We start from the raw sequence: 21,772 nt of genomic DNA on the forward strand, positions 1-21,772 counted from the left end.
GAGCGATATTGATAACGCTCGGCGCGGCTCGGCTCGGCGCGGATCGTCTGTGTACTCGAACGTTAATCGTTATCTACTTAATTGCCATTCTCCCCTGGGGATCGTGGCGCAAGAGATCGGCCAGGTCGTGGAACTTGGACGCGAATCACGAGAGTCGGCAGATTCCGCGTACGCGTCGGCTACGGCCTGACGCCGACGGGTTATCGGCATCGAGGAAACGCGGTACGAAAGCGCGATATTTTTCGTCGCGAGCGCGCTGCAACGATCGGCACCGTTTTATTCTGCAATATTGTTTACGCCATTAACGCTCGAGGAACTTCTATACGTACTTCTATACGTTGGACTTTTGGAGCATTTAACTTTGCGTGTGAATAATTGCTACAATTATTTAAAGAGAAGCGATTTTTTTTTCTTTTCGCGGACAACATTACGCAACAATCACCATTTAACACTGGAAAATTTTCTTCGCGCGAACGACGTCTGCAGTTTTGTAATGATGCAACCGCGCGTTATCAGTCACTAGCTATCTGAGTAATGAGCGAAGTTTTTTTTACTGATAACTAGTATCGAACATTTAACATTGCACATATTAATAACTCTTATACATATTCTGAAAAATGTCTGGTCGGATTAATTGGAATTCTGGTTGAAAATGGACGAATTTTCAGAATTTTCTGGTTAAAACTACAATTCTGGTTGAAACTAGTAGAACCACTGATCAGAATTTTGATTGATATAATCAAAATACATATAAAATTTTTTAATTTAGTGCGTGTATAATATGCAGCTTTTAAAATTTTCCACTCTTAAATATTTAAACGATTAAACGACTTTCCATTTTATACAGTTAAACTTTTCACTGTATTTCATTGAAATGTTTATTACGAACCTTTATAAAAGATTGATTATCATTACATAATATACGCTTATTTGCAAGATATTTTGTTGACAAGGAGAACAGTAGATTTTTTGAGGTAGGTTATGCTTTATGGTTATGTAATCTAATAGCTACTGTCGTCAATTCTGCAAAATTTGCATGTTGCGTTTCACACGTAATTACAATTTTATCGTTTATTTCTTTTTTGCCGGACGGAGATTCCGCAAGGTTTTTCTCCTTCTTTTTTTTTATATAATATCTTCGGCGCATTTTTCTTTCGTGCCAATTCGCGTGACCATTGCCGCTGCGTAACATCCGCGTGATACCGAGTGCCTACTCCCACGATTCCAACTTCCGCAGATGCTCTCGCTCGTTTCAGACTGCGCAGTTTCACCATTCGTCTGCGACGATTCGGCTAATTACATAAGATACTTATTCTCGTTGTATCCAGAATGGTCAAGTTATTTGGACATATTTTCCGTATCTCCTTCAAAAAGTTTTCCGCGTACTTAACGTGAGTGTTTCATTGCACAATATGCGATGATTCAAATGCTCGTCTGGTTTTTGCGGTTTTTACTCTGTAAAAAATAAAATTGTAGATTACGAGTATCTTAATTATGCAACTTTGTTAGTGAGTCAACGAATAAAATATAGCTACCATTTTTACAAATTGTTTTCTTCATTAAAATTGTATTTCGCTTAATTTTCGAAAATTATATAAATTTGAGATACATTTATAACAAGACTGGCACTTTTAACACTATTAAGACATATTTTTAAGAAATATTTTTTTATAACTATTTAAACAATATAATTATTGTGCTATAAATGACATTGATATATAGGAATGAGTTGATGCATTTTTTAAAATAATTAAAAGATTCTTCATATTTTATAATTTAAATAATATTGTTTTTTGTCGACGAAAAGATAACTGAGTTGCTTCTCTTACCGGAGTTCCACGTACTCTTATTTACGTTCTGATATTGTTCGTGTCACACAGTTATCCGCCGGAAGTATCGTAACGACACGTCTCCCATTCACATACACGTCTAGTGTTTCATGAGAACTGTGACGCCGCGGAAAAGGGTCATGTGAACGTGTCACGGGCATCCACCGTATACTTGCGTTATGAATCCGAGCTCGTGGGACGTTGACCGAGTCGAATAAATTATCGCAAGCGATCGAATTCGTCATTTCACTTTCGACGTAGCCGCGACACTTCTCATGTTTCAATAATAGAGCCGAGTTAAAACGTAAATTTTATTTTTAACTGATTATTTATAGCTTATATTATCGTTAGGCATATTTACGCACCACTTAGAGGAAAAAAATCTCTTTTTATTCTATCTTTTTTATATTATCATGTATAATTTCAAAATATTACTATAAAAATTTCATTATTTCTATATGCGGAAAGTTATACAATATTATAAACAAAAAAAATTTTATTTTTAACTAATCATTTAAAATTTTTATAGTTTAAATAATGTTACCCTTTTCGACAACAATGTGACTGATTGCAATTTGCTTCCTAATAAAAAAAGATTGTTTTAAATTATACATAAATATATCTACATAATGTAAACTGTAAATAATCAGCTAAAAATAAAATTTTATATACAAATGCGAATGGAGAAACATTTCTGCTGTGTTTAATATATAATTTTTTTATCAAAATTTCGTATTATTCCTTGATATGCAGTGCAATGTAAATGAATCATGGAATCGGAATAAAAAACTCTACACTGTGCATAACATTCAACAAAATGTGTTTTTCTTACAGTAAAAGAAAAATCAAAATAATTTACGCTTTACATGCAATATATATATAGCGTAAATTTTATACATATATATATATACACATACACACACATACACAGGATTTAACTCAATTATTTCCTATTATTCGCGAAGGTGATCGATTGAAAGACGAGAGAGCTACATTGTTTTGCGGTCGTTCGTACAATATTCTTCGCGCGTGAATTTCCCGCGAGTCATTAAGGTCCTTCCTGTAGTTTCAACGACAAGGATGGCTTCTTCTGCACACAACATCGTCAGAAAATTACCCGCGAATATATGTGTCGCGAAGGAGATGCGCCGAGCGCCTCGTAAATACGTATCTCTCTTCCCTTCGTCCTGCCTACGTTAATTAGGGATTGCGACGCTTCTATTTTAACTTAAGGACACGAGTTAACGAAGTTCCGGGAATGGATAGACGACATAATGACTGCGACTGATGCATAACAAGGCGAAGGCGTCTCCGTGAGAGAATGCGCGACACACGTCGATCCCCACCGCAGTGCATGCGGTTGTATACGACGACCTGCATCTCTTTTTTTTTTTTAAATCCCATTCGCATGCACGCGCGTAATTTATTCGACACTTGTGTGGGTATTCATACGTCATTTTTATCAATTAGTGTGTTCGTATATATTAGATTCTGTAATATAAGTAATGTATAATATATTTAAATTATATTCTAAATGCGCGCATTTATCGAAAAAAGGTGCGAATGTGGACCTCGTGAACTGAGAATGGGAAAGGCAAGAGCATAATTATAGCATATTTTCACAATTTTATACCTTTTTACGGATTATTTTATATTATTTACATGCAGGTTTTTAAAATGCTTTACTATTAAAGCTTATTAGCTTTACTATTAAAATGGACGAGTAATCTGATTTGAGATATTAATTTCAGCTTCAGTTTGCGATTGCGTTTCGAACCTTATCGGCGCGCAGTAAAACAATATTTTTGCAAAAATTTGTATTTTTGTATTACAGACATAGTATTATTTTTCTATCGAGCAGAATTTGCATCATTTTTTTTTTATAATATGCACTTGACTTCTGCATGTTTTCACGCTTTGACGAATATCCTTGAAAATTATCACACGTGCCGTTGTAGAAATCTTTTCCATCGTATCGCTGAAACTCGGGTGCAAAAGTCGTTGAGCGACGAACGCGCGTGGAATCATCTCGCCGCGTGAGAGCCACCGCGCGATCAAGTAACGCGATCCAAAAGTCCCTCATCGCGTCTCTAGATAGCCTTATATTTTTTTATGTTGATATAACGGCGATTAGAGAGCGGGCGTCTGTTGCACCGGGCGCTGCCAATTAAGCATGGCTACGCGAATAAAACCGCCGAGAGATCCCGCGATCTCCCACGGTTGCAGGAAGGAGGCCTACAGTCTGTCGTGAAACCGGAAGTCTGGGAAGCACACGGCCCGGTAACGCGCATCGTACAATAGCGAGAACGCAAGTCGCGGCATACCGCATAAGCCAATGTGTGTACATAGATTCAATATGTTTAGATATTTATCATGTACGTTAATTGTACGATTAAGAACTGTGTATGTTAATTTTAATTCAATCTTCAATTATTCGATTAGTTTTAATTAAATTGGAACCATCTCGAACTGCGTCTACACATTGAAATAGATTAGAGATCCTTCAATAAGAGAGTCTGCTCTCTAAATCTGAATCAATGGATAATCAGTGAATTAAATGTGAGATCCCTAATCTAGCTAATTTTTATGATGTGATCTAACTAACCTTATTTTAGTGTTTAAATTCAATGAATATGGTATTGAAAGATTGAAATTAACATGCAAATCAATATTTTAGTTATTAATGTTGGAACATTCTTCTTTTTTTAGTTGAACTTTATTGATTATCAATAAAGCCAAATATGCCATTGGGAAATTAATTCACTGATTCAGATTTAGAGAGTGGATACAATCCGCAGTTTTATATGACGCAAGGTAACAGTTTTAACGAAAAATCTATAAGAGAGAGAAGGATATACATATATGTACTATTTGTTTTCTTTTTCTCAATTTGTTCTATCTTCTTCTCATCTATTTTTCTCCCCTTTCTCTCTCTTAGGAATTGTTAAAACATGGCGGACAAATAAAAGAGGGAACTGGCTTTCTCATGTCCAGACTCTTATTAGAGGGCCTCTAAAATAGATTATCGTTATCTTTTACGTCTACCGAGTTATTTTTACTCGGTCGGAAAGGAGAAAGACGAAAAGGGAGAAAGGATCGTAGGGTGCGAGAATGTTCCTTCCCGCCGCTGTCCACACGGCGATGTAATCCAGAAATCAGATTAAATGTCGGATATCCTGGACGGGGGACGTCTCCCTTCCTTTGCAGTTTGTGAACGGCAGGAAGCTCCAGTCATTACCTCGCTCGGCAGACCCCTCGCGCGCATCCTCCACGATACACTCCGATACACACACTCAAAGGTACCCCGCGCCACACCGCGCCGATGTGCATCGACATACGCCTGCATTCACGAATTCAATTCAATTGAAGGCCTGGACGTAACAATCGAGCAAAACACAGTGACGCATATTCCATTAAGCGTAGTCAGCAGAGCTCGGACTGCAGAGTCACTACGAATTTAAATACTGAGTCAAATACTGACTTTTGCAATTAGATTTAAACGTTATCAACTTAATTTTTGTGTTAACCCCCTGATCGATATTCGCGAATCTAGTAGACATTTTCCTCAATTACTATTATTTTGTGAAAAATTGTTTGTAATAAATGTTTTTCATAATCTTACATAATTTTAAGTTACATAATCTTATTCCTAGGATTTTGAAAATAAAAAAGGTAAATAAAGAAGGTTGAAAATAAAAATTTGTTGTATAATTTTAAACAGAGACAATGGTTTAAAGGCTCCGCGAATATCAGTCAAGAAAATTTCGGAGCGAATATCTATTAGGGTTAAGAGAAGAAAGGCATAATGCTTTAAATATGTAGTGTTTTGTTCAAGTAATAATTGTGGCTCGTATTTATCGTAATATACTTACTGCATAATAAATGTTTGCTCTAAAGAAAACGAGCTCATTGGATTCTTGCAAACAGGTTCTTAATTTCTCTCTCTCTATTAGCTACTTTTAGCCACTAATCGTGCACACAGAAATTTCCGCCTTTTCCCGCATCATCAGTCAAACGTGGCACGTCTTGTCGTGCCAGAGTCTCCTGTGTCGATTAGTCACCCGCCTAATTTCTGACGAGATCCCTATTTAGAGTGCCGGCTGGCAAAAAGTCCGGGAAACAATTACGCACGATTAACCGTGTATATTTGAGGTTGCCACGCGGCCGTGCAGTATTTTTCATTCTCATGGCGGGCTGCACGTTGTACCGTGACGGCGATAATGAGTCACTGTCTCTTCACGCAACGACACGCTAAGTAATTATTATTTTTATTATCGTTTGTTGAATGAGTTTCTATTTTACGCGACCAATATTATATATCTAGAAAAATTGTTTGTAAACTGAGAAAAAGAATATATTTTTTAGTATTTAAATTGGTGTTAAACACTTAATTTTTAGGAAAGGAAAGATTGAAGAGTATTTTTTTATAAACAAAAAATATATATATATTACAATCTACTCCGCTTTTCGTACAGGACTTATTTAGCATTAAGTTGGTGTTGATTCGTTCAAAAGGCTTTCTCATTTGTCCCTAATAATTATGAATTGTGGCATACATAAATAAATTGACTAAATAAATTTTATTTATAATACATGAATATAAAACAGATAAGTACAAGTAAAAAACATTGATTTTAGCTGCATGTCACATTAATTGTTAATAACCATTTAATGATTATCCGATAATTATTTATGCTTCGTTCTTTCAAAAAAAATTTTAGCATATGTATGTGATTTTGAATTTATTTGTTTTTCAATTTTCTGACGATAGGAAATATGTAGAATTTCCAGTTTGTATACATTGTGATATAAAAAAGCTCTTAATTAATATATATTATACTTGTAGATGTAAAAATTTTCATGGATTTTCTTCGTTTCGCCATTAACAAACTGAAACTTGTAGCATCCCCATCTTTCGTACATATTCCGTTTTCCTTTTCGTTTCGCTCATTTGTCAGGGATTCCGCTTAAGCATGGCGACACAACGGCGACACAACGGCGACACTCGACTTTAATTTTTCAAGCTTTGGACCCTGCGCGATTGTCAATGTTTTTCTTCCCGTCGACCAGCTTCCCGTATTTCTGGAGCAGCGTAATTATTCCAAGTTGCCCGTCCTCGGATACCGGCTTGCGTCATTTATCAGGATGAAGGACCTTCCTGGCTCTTGCGTGACGACTGACGTTGCGACGAACAGTGTCTCTTACTGATGCACATCAGAATATTCCTTGACATTTTAAAATTATCATCAATTATTTTAAAATGTCAAATTTTTTTACTGCTTATAACTTTAATGCACCGACTAAATTTAGAATTATATATTACAGATATTAAATTACATATAATTACAGCACTTTCAGTGCAATTTTTCAGATAATGAGATTTTATTTAATTAGTTATGTTCTTAATAGTAGTATTGCCATCGTATTTTTGTTATTAATTTCATCGTTTCATTTCATTTTTTTTTAATCTGGAAAAAAAACACTAATGTTTCTTTTGCATATTTTCTTTTTTCTTTTTTTAAAATGAGCGTTTCTATTCACTGGTTTTCTCAGAAATCTGCACTCTCATCTTGGTTACAAATTTCTAGTTATTTGGAACGTGATTAGTCACCAATCATAATTACAAATAATCATCAATAATCAAGAATCCAGTCGTGAATAGACAAACTTTCTTAGGCTCACGAAGTCCTCGTGCGTGTGATAGGACCACCATGCACGATAATTTCGTAGTTTCAGTTCGTGTTCTGTTCTGTTGTTCTGGATAACGGCTGGCCGCCACTTTTCCGCGCGTTCGAAAGCGATCCGCGGTTAGATGTTACGTTTTACCTCGTAAAAATTGCCAGCAAAAAATCAATATTCTGTGGGGCCACGGCGAATTGAGATGCAAGATAGTTGACGGCGATTAGACCCAACAGGTGTGGGCCGAATCGTGAGTGTGGCTAATCTATAATTGTGCGAAATTGTGACGCCCCGAGCACCGAGACCGTCACGTTCGTGGATCTTATGCGAGGATGGGCCCGCATTTAAAGGTATAACGACACCGACCACCTGCAATCTCTCTCTCACGTTCGCCTTCGTTATTTTTTTTATATTTTTCGCGCTATGTTTTCTATCTTACGAACAACGGGCTGGAAATACACACACATCGTGTGTCTATTGCATCGACGAACTCGGGCTATTATATTTCTCTTTTGTATATGTAAAAATTTATCCTTTTTTATTATTATTATTATTATTATTATTTAAAATAACAAACAAAATTACGAATTTTGAAAAATTGCATAATCATATTTTAGATGTAAAAAGGAATCTTACTAAAAAAATGAAATATAAAGAAAAAGATTTAATAAATACAATATTTAATATTCATAAAAGTAACTAAAAAAAAAAAATGATAATTTTAAATATTCATGTGTATATAAAAATCTGAGTTATTCACAAGTCTTAAAAATTGCATCGTTTATTAAATGTAGAACTATAGTTTATTTTTGTCAGGTAGGATCGATAGCTCCCTAGAGTTCCTTCCGGCAGCATTTCGTGTGGTCCTTCATTTCGGCACCTGTCTGGCGGGACAAATTACCGGTGAGAAATATAGCGGAGACGATAATGCTGGTTAAAAGGAAATTAGGGTCGATGTAATTCTGAACAAAAGGCCGAAGGCAAAGGTCGTCTACGTGGGGCGCATGTGGCAACCCTCTGGCCTCAAGGACCAGTTGATAATCCGCTGTCATTGAGGAACATAATGGGCCACCCGTGAAGACTTCCTTCGACTACAACGCGATCGCCTCGACAAAATAGAGAAATTTTTCGTGGGCACCGTACAAAATCGCACATCATCCGCGGTTAACGCTGTAAATCCGGTAATGACTATACTATATCGTCGCAATAACGCGATGTGGGCGCAGCCCTATTACAGCACGAACGTTAGATTATTATCATTTATTATCTCCTTTTATATCTATATATATATATATATAGGAAAACCATAATCTTGCGGTTAAATCGCCATTTAGAGATTATACTTACAATTTTTAGTTAACTTATCCTGGCTAGTGATTAGCTATTCTGTTTTAAAATACACACCAAGTCAAGGATAATCGCTTAGGGCGTTAACGACCGTTAGTGCAAGCAGTTGCTAAGATTAACGAGGTTGCGTTTCCGAATATGTTAATGAGCGTCTGCTTCGGTCTTAGGTAGCAAATAAAGAGAACGCTCCTCTTCGTTCTCCAACGAACAAAAACATGCTCCGGTACGCACCGTAACACTTCGTACGTGTTTCAGGTGCCCTCGTAGTTTCCAAGTTGTGATGCCGTATCGCGTCATTGCGACTGAAAAACGCCGTCGTATCGCGCCGTATGCTCTGTCATTGGCGATATAGCGGCGTCATCCGCAAACTGCACTTTTTACGACGCCGATTAGCTTATCTTCGTCTCGCAGTCGGTCGCGTAATGGCGCGTGCGCGCGACAAGAGTATAGAGAGCTGACTAACTTATCTAAAGACGACAAATGGCAGGACAATTGCGCGCGAGTCGCAAAAGGTGTCATAAAGCGGTCCAATTACACGAGGATGATTTCGAATGTCATCGTTCGAATCGGGCGAGACTTATCTTAATCGCCTCGTCCATTTTGACTCTCCTCGGAGTTCTTCTCCATTTTATCTTGGAGCAGAGAGCGATCTCGATCTCACTTTTATTACGAAATCTCCGAACGTTTCCAGATTCTTCGATCCTTACCAAATCGTTACCACTCGAATCTGGAGCCCTTCGAAGTAAATAGAGTGCTTTAAATTCACTCGCTCTCACTTGCCTCGCGAATCTGAAAGTATGTTCTGCTTATCGCGCGTCGATTGCATTCATAATTATCGCTCTTCGATAACGGTGAAATATACATTAAAAAAAAAATATATTAAAAAAAATGACGCTGCAATTAAAAACATCCGTTCTGAAAAAGACCGACGTCATTACTTGATTTCCATCGCTGATTTAAACGGTGTATTTCACAATCCTTACGCGTGCGTACGTCGACAGAATGAAATCATCGGTGCACGTGAGTCGTTTAAATTACGAGCTCGCTTTACGGCATCCTGTACGGCACTCGATATCTCGATTGATACGTGGAAAGACGCAGTGAGTGGCATTAAGCACTCGCTTCATCGAGAACGTCGATGAGTCGTCATACGAGTTTTCTAATGCATCTGCTTCTAAGTAAACATAAAAAAAAACGCGTTCTCTCTTTATTTCCCTCTTGTTACCCGCGCAAACGTATTTGTGCTCACGTGGGCGCACAATATCGCGTCGTGTCGGAAGGCCTTTCCTACGATTCGTTTATTCGAGACCGTCCTGCACGTCGGACACACGACGAGCGTCACGTAAAACAAATATAGCACGGAAAAGGACTGATCAAATAACGCGTGCACCTGTTAAAATGAGACCAGACTTTGATGATGCGACTCCGAAGCGTCAGGTTGTAGTAAGATATTCACTTCCTATTTAGCTGATATATAATAGTTTTCCCTACAACTCCCGTATTATTACGTAATGCAACATTTTATTGTCTTTTATTTTTTACAAAATATATATAGACAATACGTATCAAGTTAGTTTTAACAAATAATTAATTATTGTAATTGTATTAAATTTTTTTATGATGCCTTTCTACGAACACAAGAAAGCATTTTGCCAGAAATAAGATATTTTATCGTTTCTTCGTATGAAAAGGAAGCTTTGTTTTAATAAGAATTTCAGATAAGAATTCAAATACTTATTCACGTGCACGTTTCAATATTGCAACACATGTCTACTTCATATCAGAAGAATTTTTGAATACAGATAAGCGGTTGAATTCTTCAGCAAAATTTCTTGACACAGTCACGCGTTATTCGCGAATCGGTAGATAACAAACGACGTCACGTTGTGCAGCATGAAGATACGTGTATACGCGTGCTCGTGATGATCAAACCGAAGGTGAGACGCCGACGTCATCGAAGACACGTTGCCTTGTCATGTGTACATGAAGTACGTGTGCTCGTTATCATCCTCAATTTTATTCCGGAATGTTAGATACAGATTGATAAGAAGTGATTCGAAAATCGAGCTATTATAATCTTGCATGCAAATTTTCGATTGGAAACAAATGAACTAGAATACAACAAATACGATAAAGAAAGCCAAGGACGGTCAAATTTGGATGTTTCAAATAACAACACGTTATATATTCCTCATATTAATTTATTTCAGATATGATTGAGAGTTGCAATTTTTAAATGTTTGAACTAGAAGATTCTGATCATATCAATCAGAATTCTAGTACTTCTTTCTAGTTCTTACATCTAGAATTATAATATACAAATTCAACTAGAAAATTCTGATTTGTCCATTTTCAACCAGAATTCCAAATAATGCAACCAGATTCTTTCCAGTGTGCTTTCGTAAATATTTAAGACAGGACATTAGAATAGAATTTTAGGATATAATTTAGCGATAACTTATATAAATTTAGTGCCTGTAGCGTCTTCTTGAATCAGACACTTAGTTTGAAAAAGAAATGTTGTTATCTAGGGTTAAACTTGCGCGACGTTGTGGTATCTAACCCGCCTGAGACAACATTTGAGGAATTTTAGGAACCTGAGTGCAGGTAGATATATATATATATATACACGTCCAGGACCGCTCCTCTCTGGTCTGGGAAAGTTAAACAGTCAAACAACCACGCGCACCGAGTTGTTGACTCGCAGCACACATTTGGTAGGAATACCTCCCCTTCGTCTTGCAAGATAAACAACCTGTCGCGATAATGATACGCTGGATAACGGCAAATAAAAATGCGAGGACCAATATCACTAACGTTTTTATTATACAAAGTACGCGATACAAAAATTAAAATTAATGTAATATATGCGTAATATGATTGTCTAAAAAACTAACAAATGGTACGGAAGAAGGATGTCGTTAAAATAACGAAGAGTTCTTACTTAATTTTTAAATAGGATACAATAGATACAAAGTACAACTAGAACTTTTGTTTGTTATAGTAGGTTTTTTGTTACATAAATGATCGTTAAGGAAAAAACATCTTTCTTCAGGTTTAAATCATTGGTGTCATGACAGATCGTCTCATGCTTGGACGATTCGTTAATAATTTATTTTTAAGAAATCTTATCAATTAAATAATAGATTCACAGAAAAAATATTACGGTTGCTACAATCGGAAATAATAATAATTTCCGCCCATCAATATATATGATTGTGATAACCGTAAGATGGGCATATCTTTAATGCCATCCATATCTTTAATGTCCATAACTGTTAAGATATGCCAATCTTACGTTATCACAATCGTACTATAGTTCTTATATCCAAAAAATGTATTGATGGGCGACTTTTGGTCGTGATAAACGTAGCCGTTTTTTCCGTGTTAATTACTTAAATAATTAAAGTGTCCTTCGTCCTTCGTACTTTCTATTTAAAAAAATATAAATCATCGTGATTGTATGAGAAAAATTTTACTTCGTGAGTTCTGCTCTTAGCTTGTGAGAGTTGCGAGATTCCGAATAAAAAGTTACGTTTCTGCTACGAATCATTTTCATGGTAGTTCAATAATCTCCGTGTCGCTTCCGGCTACATGGATCAATTTTCAGCGTGGGTGCACGCAATGTTTCAATAAATGCAGCTATGCGCATTCAAGGAGCGACGCACATCGGTATCGGGAAATAAAAGAGGACAACATGAACGACGTAGAAGATGCAGATGATTTATTCCCACAATTACGCAACCATGCTTCGTCTTTCGAATTCGTTCTTAATGAGGGATAATCACGTTTAATTATTCGCCCTGAGGCGCCGAATGCACCCTCGGGCGAGGATATCTTACAATGTTACCGAGAGACTCGTGAGAAAGTAGATCTGACTGCTATTTCTTCGTGTCTTGCTAACGAATTTAACTAGAAAACTGAAGTTGACTGAGATAAGGAATTAATTATTTCGAAATGTACGGAATTTATAAAAATACTTTTGTACGTTTAATAACTTGCTGGCAAATCTAAACTTATCAAGCACACTTTAGCTGATCAAGTATCACTTAAATAATTAATCTATTATTTAATTAACAATAGAGTATTATTTTACGTAGGAATTTATACGTTACTTTTATTGTTACGATATAAATTTTTATCACGAGTAGTTAATTATTATATAATTTATCACAAAGTAAACTTCAAACGTTAGTCTATTTTAAACGTGAATAGTAACCATAAATTATCAATTCAGTGATCAATTGATTATATTAGTATTAGCTGTATTATTAATTTAGTATTATTTATTGATAGTACAACTCAATTTTCTAATAATTTAACCCTAAAATTACTTACTCAATTAAATGAATTAATGATAAAACGGAAAAATTTCCTTCGTTCCTGATTGAACTGCGATTGTGGATATCGGATAAAATGGATCACGGTTGGATCAAGTAAATTCACGTTTAATTATATCGGTAAGTGCCGTAATTTCTCTGCGCAGTGTCGTGTCGCGTCAATGGTTTTAACTGCGATGTAAATCATTCTGATAAGTATCGCACCGCGTGCTGCACTGTACGTCGCCGAAGCGAGCGAGCAAGCAAGGTCATGTCTTCGTCGTGTAATTAATCATTTTCGTACGCCGGCGAGCGGTAATTCTTTCGTTGCCTGAGCTACTAGCGCGCGATGTCCAATGTCGTCGTAATTCAAGCGCCGCGCCTGCAACAGCTAATTAAAAACCCCACGACGAGTTTTGCGCCCCAGCTCTCGTTTCCGCATTAATCTTGGTATACGCGTTACAAGACTACTATGAGCTCGACGTCTTTTAACGTGCAATTGAGTTGATCACTGTATGTAAAATATGAAGATATAATTGGAGTATATAATTTGTAATTTTTGATACGCGCGCTTTTCTTCATTAAAAACTAGAAAATTAAACATACTGAGTACTTAATTACTTAATGTAAATTATTAAAGTCCATAATCTACATAGATCTTTATCTTCGTCTAATTACAAGGTAGAGATTTTATCTTGCAATTTTCGTCTTGCAATTAGATGCAAACATCAGGGAATTTTCCACCATTCTATACGATAAGAATGTCATTTCTGTCGCTTCTTAAACGTGTACATTTACAGGGTGATTTTCAAAGTTTCTTCATGTAACATATTTGCTGTGTATTCGCACGAAGGTACGGACGTAACTCAGCGCGAAACGACGCGTGGCAGCGTGCTTATTAGTCACAGGAAAGAAAACCTTTTGTAACTTTGGCGTACGCAGCTTAATTATCTCGCTCGTCACCGGAACGGCAAGATTGTTCGTGCAACGCGTTGATGGCAGATCGTTCCATCGTCGGTGGACACCCGGTTGAATGCGCATCGTATTATGCATGACGACGTCGATCGGATACGCGGAGGTAAATGGCGACAAATATTAATTAATTACAAAGACTCGTATAAACTACCAGGACCCCGCTATGTAAATCCAAGTATTCATAAATAAGCACGAAAGCATGATATTGTGCTATAAAACTAGCTGGAGGTAATTAAATCGGTGCGGTATAATGACGTGGAGAGGAAGAAAACGAAAGAAGAAAGGAAGACGTACCTAATATACGTTCTACTAGATATTGGAGGGTCCGAAGTTGGTGATATTTATATACGATGGACCGTAAAAGCCCGACTCTAAAATGGTCGCGTGGAGACCGTGCACCGGAGCCGTCCTCTTGTTCTTCGTTTATTCCGTGCCGCGAGCAATCACCATGAATCATCGTTTAGAATCGGCGCGGAACCTCGCGGCAATCAACGCGCGTGGCGGTTTCTCCAGCGGGTGCCGGGGATTTTTTTTTTTTTTTTTTCCGGATAGGCAATCTAATTGGACGATATCGGACCGGTGCTCATTACACGGTGCTCACGGATCCGCGTCGCGAATTTATTTCCGCTGAAAGGATAATTTCCACTCTTCCGTAAGGATTAAGCGCGACGGATCGTTTCTCCGCCGGGTGAGACTAGCCAGTTTCGTTATCTTGCATCTTCGATCACTCCCGTCTTTTCCGCACATTACGCGTATAATACGTATTACGTGTACATTATAACGATAATTTGAATGAATCTGAAGCTCTTTATAAGTCGTGTATATAGCTAAATAATAAATAATAGAGATTGGTGAGAATTTCCGAGCCTTGTAATTTACATTTTGAATTCTCGCAAAGTAGATTCGCGAATGCAAGAAAATGATAGACACCTAAATGAATCGGCATGGCAATTTCGAACGCAAAGCGAGACAGACTAATTGCACATCTATCTATGAAGTGGTTAATTTCTTTCGCTAGCGAGATGGTACAAGCCGATCGTTCTTTCAAACATTGAGACGATAATCCTCGCGGTATTCTCCTCGTGAAGGCCAAACGCGTGCAGTAATAAGGCAACTATTATCGGAACTGGTATTGAAATAAATGGTTGGTAACCGACAGCTGGGGTCATGCTTCATATTTCCATACATATTTGCGTCCTTATTATTAGAGGCCACCAAATGATGACTGGCTATCTTCTTAATTATTCGTCAGAAGCCGTGTAACATTCTCTCTCTCCCCCTTCTTCCCTCTCTTTCTCTCGTATTCTCATCTTTCTCAATATAGAAATCAGATACTACCGCTACTGTGTTGCAGCAACATGACATTGCACATTGCAACTAATTTTACAAAAGGAATGGATGATTAAGTATTCACTTGCAGCTGCAAGTTTTTTCGTGTGTGTGTGTGTATACATATATATACATATACATATATATATATGTATATATATATTGTATATATATATCGCTTCCATCCTGTGACATTTCGAAGAATTGCTTCTCATTTTATCCAGCATTTTAGTATCATTTTGCCAATGGTTTTAACAGAGACTCATACATATATCATACATATTTTGCATAATACGCAGCTGCCTTATTATAATTTAGTGTTTAATCACTTGAATGTTTTTGATGATTTAATTGGTATACTGAAAGAAAAAATTGATTGCTGCAACAATTTAGATAGTAAAATATGGCATAGCAGCAACAAGTTTTTGATTGTAGCAGAAGATTTTTAATTGTGTTAGCTTATCTGCAATGTTAGTATATGATTTCGATAGACAATCAAAAACTAGTTGCAGCCATATAAAAATGCTGTGCCATATTTTACTATTTAAATTGTTACAGCAACCAATTTTTTTTCAGTATAGGCATGTTTTCCAGATATCGCCAAAGAAAATGATTTATTCGAAGATTTTGCAAAAAAAAAGAAACGCAATACGATGACTTATGTCTCAAACTTGTTACATGTAAATTAAAATACACGCGCACATATATTCGCAGCAAATCATTAATGCGATGAATTATTATTATTATCGGTAATCAGCAGAAGCGGCAGGCATGATTGGTGAGTTCGCACGATCTGCCGATAATTTTGTATCAGTCATTAGGTTTATTACCCAGCTGTGCGAACGAATTATCGATGACTTACGACGGATAGGATCAAAGTGCGGCAATTATTCGCGGCGTGAAGAAAATAATCGGTTCCTTGATTGCTCAATCCCGGACCGGGCGAGCTTAATCGGTCAAATCGTTACTCACCTTCGAAATCCTACGGCGCTATTTCGTTGCGCCGACTTTTAATTTGTGCATTAGCGAGAGCCTATATATGTATGTCCGATAATTAGTCTCCATCGATAGAGCCATTAATTTCCTCGCGCGAGGACCTAAGGACGCGATTTCTCCTCCAATCGATTTCTTTGAATCGCGCGAATGGTCGATCGATCGACCATCCATGAGGATGTTGAGTTGTAATTGCCCTCATTTTTCGCGAAGGATTCCGAAGAGGGACGTTCTTTCAAGCGATATTATTGAACTTGAAAGAGGGAGGAGGGATGGATTTATTCTCGATTTTTATTTTTTTTGTAATCGATATATAAACTTTCAGAGAATTATATACTGTGAAATTGTTGTAGTTTCTATACATTTCCAAGTAATGATGATTTATCTCATCACCCAACATCACAAAACATCATTACAAGCAAAATGATAATCGTCTCAATTATATTCGACGAACATGCGAGCAGCGTAAGATAAACTTTCTCACGCCGGAGCGATCGTAAAAACTAGCCTTATTATTTATCACGGGCTGATTATTACGTTTTCTCCGGCAGAGAATTAATACCGCTAGCCATCCTCGGATAGGTAGAACCGAACGCGTGCAATGCGCTGACGACACGCGGCCATAATATAGCTCATGTACTCTGCTTGCGTTAAAGCGTTGCACAGATCTATCTACTAGGCTACACGGTGATTACTTTTTGTGACTTTCCAACTTTCAGCGCTGAATGACTAAGGAACTAATCTTCGTATAGTGCTTTTGTCCGTAACGTTATCGGTGTACTGACTGCGGTGAGCCTCTTTCGCTGATACGACGTTTGGGTGCCTTTTAAACAGTTAATTATGAGCTTTCCTGTGCGTCCGGTTGGTTACGATGCGCGACAAGTGGCCGACGCGTCAAATGCAAATCTCAAGGGAAACCGGTAACCGGAAATAGCCAGTGCCCGAGCGATCGACCACCTGTTCCCTGATACAGAAATCAAAAGCGGATGTCTGGTGCGCCGCGGAAGGCATCGAAGCGTGTCGGCGCTTTCTCGTCAAACTCGTCGCTTCCAGACGGCACCGTCACGATTTTCCGTTGCCAACTGACCTCGATCGTATTATCGTGATTCTGATAATTTCGTAACTCGACGATGTCGGAACTGTCGATCGTAACTTCTGTGATGTGCCGCGTAAGTCAGCATCGCAAAGCCAGATGATTTTATGAAACGTTTTATACGAGAGAGTTAACGCGCGTTTACCGGCGGAAGAACAATGATTGCTACCGGTTGATCGTCATCGGAGAAAGTTGTCAGTAAATATCCGATGAAATCGAGCGTGGGGTGTAAAAACGCGACGGCAATTCGGACACGCAGAACTACAGAACCGAACAACCGGTAAAACCGACAACGATTTAACTCTTCGCGATCAGGCGAGCCTATCCGCGCTGTCACGCTCCGACGGGGCCGTCCCCTCTTTTAACTTTCAACGTTTCCTGCGACAGGAAACCTCGGCCCGATGCGTTTTAGGGGTTACAGAACATTGGGAGCATCCCTTCCGTTACGGAATGCTTGCCACGCTTCCGTATCGGTTAGCAGGTCGTAGCGACACAAGCGCAGGTGTATCTACTATGATGAGGAATCGCATTTCCGCGACTCCCGGAGGAGCTAATCGTTAGTTCCTCTACGGTATAATTGCGACCAATATAGGGCAGATGATTATTTCACGCTTATGAATTGTATTAACCGCTACAGTTTAACCTTCGCTTTTCTTTAATAAGTGCAAATTTTAATTTAATTAAGTGCTTGTCTGGAAAGAAATTTAATTAATCTTAATATATATTTTTTTAAATAGCACTAAGTAAATAAAGGTTTTTTACTTGCAGTAAATAAATATCTACTCAATAAAAAAATAATGATAGTTAAAAATCAAATTAATGATTTTTGCATCAAATAAATATACGTTTATATTTAACAAACTTACTTAGAACTTTAAACAAATATTTATTAAAATTTAGTATTTTTTTTCATTGTGTCTCTAGAATTTCTGTCTCTAGAATTAGATTTTTTTTAAATCCAATTTTTTTATAATTTACATTTTACGTTTTAAGAGGTAACATAATATTACCGATGATCATTAGATTGTTATTGTACAGTTTTTTTACCATGTAAAAAATTTGTGCAGTGATAATGTAACGACACGGATACTGCCGTTAAAGTTATCAAAAAAGGCCTGATTCTTGGAAGTTAGATAAATTATAAAGAGAGAAGGGGAAAGATTATGTTATTGGATGGAGATTAAATATCGAAGGCGAAGGCGTGTACAGGCATTTTACACCTAGATTTTGTAAGAAATTCGCAAGTGTTTATTATAACGAAAAAGATTCTGATAATGCATGCATCGAAATAATGTCAAGGATAACTTGTATATTGTGGATTGAACGGCAGGTGCATTACGGAATTGCAATGGAAAAAAAGAGTACATATATCGAATCATGCCTTGTCGTGTATTCGGCAATTTTCATCTTATTTTTACGGATTTGATAACAAAGAAAATATAAACGTTAAATTTTAACAATTACAATTTGCATTAGATCAACGAGAATAAATCAATTAAAAGAAATAAAAGTCTATTCTAAATTATTTATACCTCTTAGATTAGTTAGTATCAAATCATTAATATCCTTTCTAAGATACTTATTAGCATAAAAAATTCTTAAATTGCTTGTCAATTTGATATGTGATATTACTAATCTAGTTTTATTTATAATTGCGTTTCAGTGTATATAAATTCACTTCAAAACATTGCTAAGGTGCTTGCTCGGAAAATGGATAAATTTTTCTTAATTGGTTAAGTTTAAAATTCAATTTAGGGCTAAAGTAGATCATTTTAAAGAGAAACACGCGTTCATAATAACCGCCGTAAGCGGTTGTCATGATTCTTTCGTGTATTCAGCGTCCATTAACTCCATTCGTTCCGCTCGTGATTGCACGCATCTCGCGCTATAATCCACGTAAGAAATCGATGAGAATCGAGACGCGCGTGTTGTTGCTCGAGAGACGCTCGAGAGACGCTCGTTGCACGGCTCTTTTTGCCGGCGAGATTGTGCGCGTACGATAGTATCCAGTCTTGTGACTGGACCCCAGGCCGGTTTACTAGTTAATGAGTGCGCGCGCGGTTAATAAGTGTTTACGTGTCGTCGCGAGATAAATTGGCGCGCCGCTTCGTGTGGGGCGCCGATAAACTTGCCGCCCGTTTGTGAGACCGCGTGCACACTGCACAAGCGCCGACGTTATCGCGGGGATAGCGATAACTCTTTTAATGCGTCGCAGATCGACCCCGCCAGCACCGTTTTGTCGTAAGAGAGCGCGGACTCGAGGTCGTGCCTCGATGAAAGCGTAGGTACGTACAGTGAGTACAAAAAGTATCATATTTAAGAAAATATTTTTTTAAAAAGTTTTATTTTTTAAAAAGTAATTATTATCCAGCGAGAAATGAGTCGTCGAATTGATGTCGAATCGATATCGATACTATGATACTCGTACGATGATTTCAATATCAATTTGACGTCGATTCGACGTGAGTTAGTTTAGTTGACGATCATTTCTTGTTGGATAATTAACAATTTATTCATAAAGAATAAATAGACTGTATGTTTCTTAAAATTATGTATATCAAAAAGATGTGTATTAATTATAGAAAATATATTATCTAAAAAATAAGCGAAAATAAAAAATTGTATTGTTTGGATGCCCAAAAAGTATTCATACAATTGAGAAATTGTAGAAATTTAGCTTCTAAAATCAGGAATACGTGCGAAGCTCGTTTGTTTATATTAGAATAGAAAGTATTCATTGTATAAAATTGAGGGGATGGGCGGAATAAAGGCACAATTTTAGGCACAATTCTCTTTTTTCGATAATTAGCTTTTTCATGTAATTTGCAATGTATATTGATCATAATAGAGAAGATTTATTGGGTCGTTTAAAAAGTATCCGCGGTTTTTTCATTCAAAAATTGAACAAAAAATCGCAGATACTTTTTAAATGACCTAATATAACATGTAACTTCTTAAAGACATTACATAAATTCATTTAATATTGTATCCATTATGTATAATAAAAAAGTAGCGAGTTATTTTAATATTTATTAATATCAAGATTTTGTAATTAGGCCTATATTCCGCCCATCCTCTCAATTGCTAATTAATGTTTATTTTCTACAAATAAGACTTTTTTTATAAAAAAATTTCCTTGTACGAATACTTTTTGCTCTCACTGTATATTGCAACGATTTTGCCGGAACTTTGAAGATATTAAGACGTTGACATCCTAATATCTTCAATAGTGTCTCTTCATATCTTAAAGATTGTTATTTTTTGTATTCAAGCAATTTTGCATCAATTAAATTCAAGGAAATATCTCGCGTTAAGAAAATATCTTGAAAAATATATTGCAGGGAATATTTTAGTAATCGTTTATCGATCTATACGTAGCGATGATATCTACGCTAGTTGTTTCTCGTTTTTTTTTCTTTATCGAATCACATACAGGAAATTCTCTCGAAAAAAGCATTTGAGCCAATGAGAATCTCATGTTATCGGCGCGATAGTGCCATAGCACCAAGGTTCTCGACTCGTCTTGATTAGATTAAACGCAGTGAAATATGGTACACTACTTCGATAATATCGCGCAATTTCATCTCTCGACGCGAATCTTGTCGACGATACCATCAATTCGCGTCGGTGCTTATTTTTGTACGAAAATCTACATGATAAGCGGTGTTGATAAATCAGTATGAGAAAAAAATCTGCGACTACATCGTGACGTAAGTCGACAATTTTTACACACACGATCGCCGGAGTCGCGTCACGTTCTTGGAGCTCAGCCGAAGCGAGCTAAGAGAAGGCGCGCAGTTTGTTATACTTCACGAATACGTAATTATTACCGATTTATCCATGCGTAGACATCGTAGATAATAATAGTCCAAAGCTTTAACGCTATTCCGCGGTTATCTATGCGGCCTTTGTTGTTGGAAGCGGTCATTAGCATTCTGTCGCCTGCGGGAATAAATTTCAAAGTTGCTCATCGTGAAGTTTACGATGACGTAACTAGTTGAGTCAGTCATATTTAACTTTCCCGTGAATTATTATAATTTTGCTAAAGCGATTAGTCTATTTTTATCTCTTCCAAACAAGCAAATTCGAATTATCATGCTAAGAAATTGTTGTCGTGAACTCACGAAACGCGTTGGATAATGGATGGATACAAATCTTTTTTTCCCATGATATCTGTATTCGATGCATATAAATGATATCTAAAATTA

The 21,772-nt window shown here is 37.0% G+C and overlaps 1 protein-coding gene and 2 long non-coding RNA genes across 3 annotated transcripts in view; 2 read left to right on the forward strand and 1 right to left on the reverse strand.

Annotated features, from left to right (window-relative positions):
- The window catches only part of LOC105147952 (uncharacterized), a 241,637-nt gene that overhangs the window by 119,355 nt on the left and 100,510 nt on the right, over window positions 1-21,772 (forward strand). The window lies entirely within an intron of this gene.
- On the reverse strand, window positions 269-10,337 carry LOC147909841 (uncharacterized). The gene is made up of 3 exons (XR_015545185.1): window positions 9,087-10,337; window positions 1,830-7,054; window positions 269-1,455 (listed from the first exon to the last, which is right to left on the reverse strand). It is a non-coding gene; the product is annotated as an uncharacterized LOC147909841 (long non-coding RNA).
- LOC147909842 (uncharacterized) overlaps window positions 13,331-21,772 on the forward strand; it is a 48,374-nt gene continuing 39,932 nt past the window's right edge. The window contains exon 1 of the long non-coding RNA XR_015545112.1: window positions 13,331-19,849. This is a non-coding gene — a long non-coding RNA (uncharacterized LOC147909842). The remainder of the gene's footprint in view (window positions 19,850-21,772) is intronic.

This window comes from Acromyrmex echinatior, chromosome 5 (assembly GCF_024713525.1).
Source record: "Acromyrmex echinatior isolate Ae372 chromosome 5, ASM2471352v2, whole genome shotgun sequence".
In the NCBI taxonomy this organism is placed as follows: Eukaryota; Metazoa; Arthropoda; class Insecta; order Hymenoptera; family Formicidae; genus Acromyrmex; species Acromyrmex echinatior.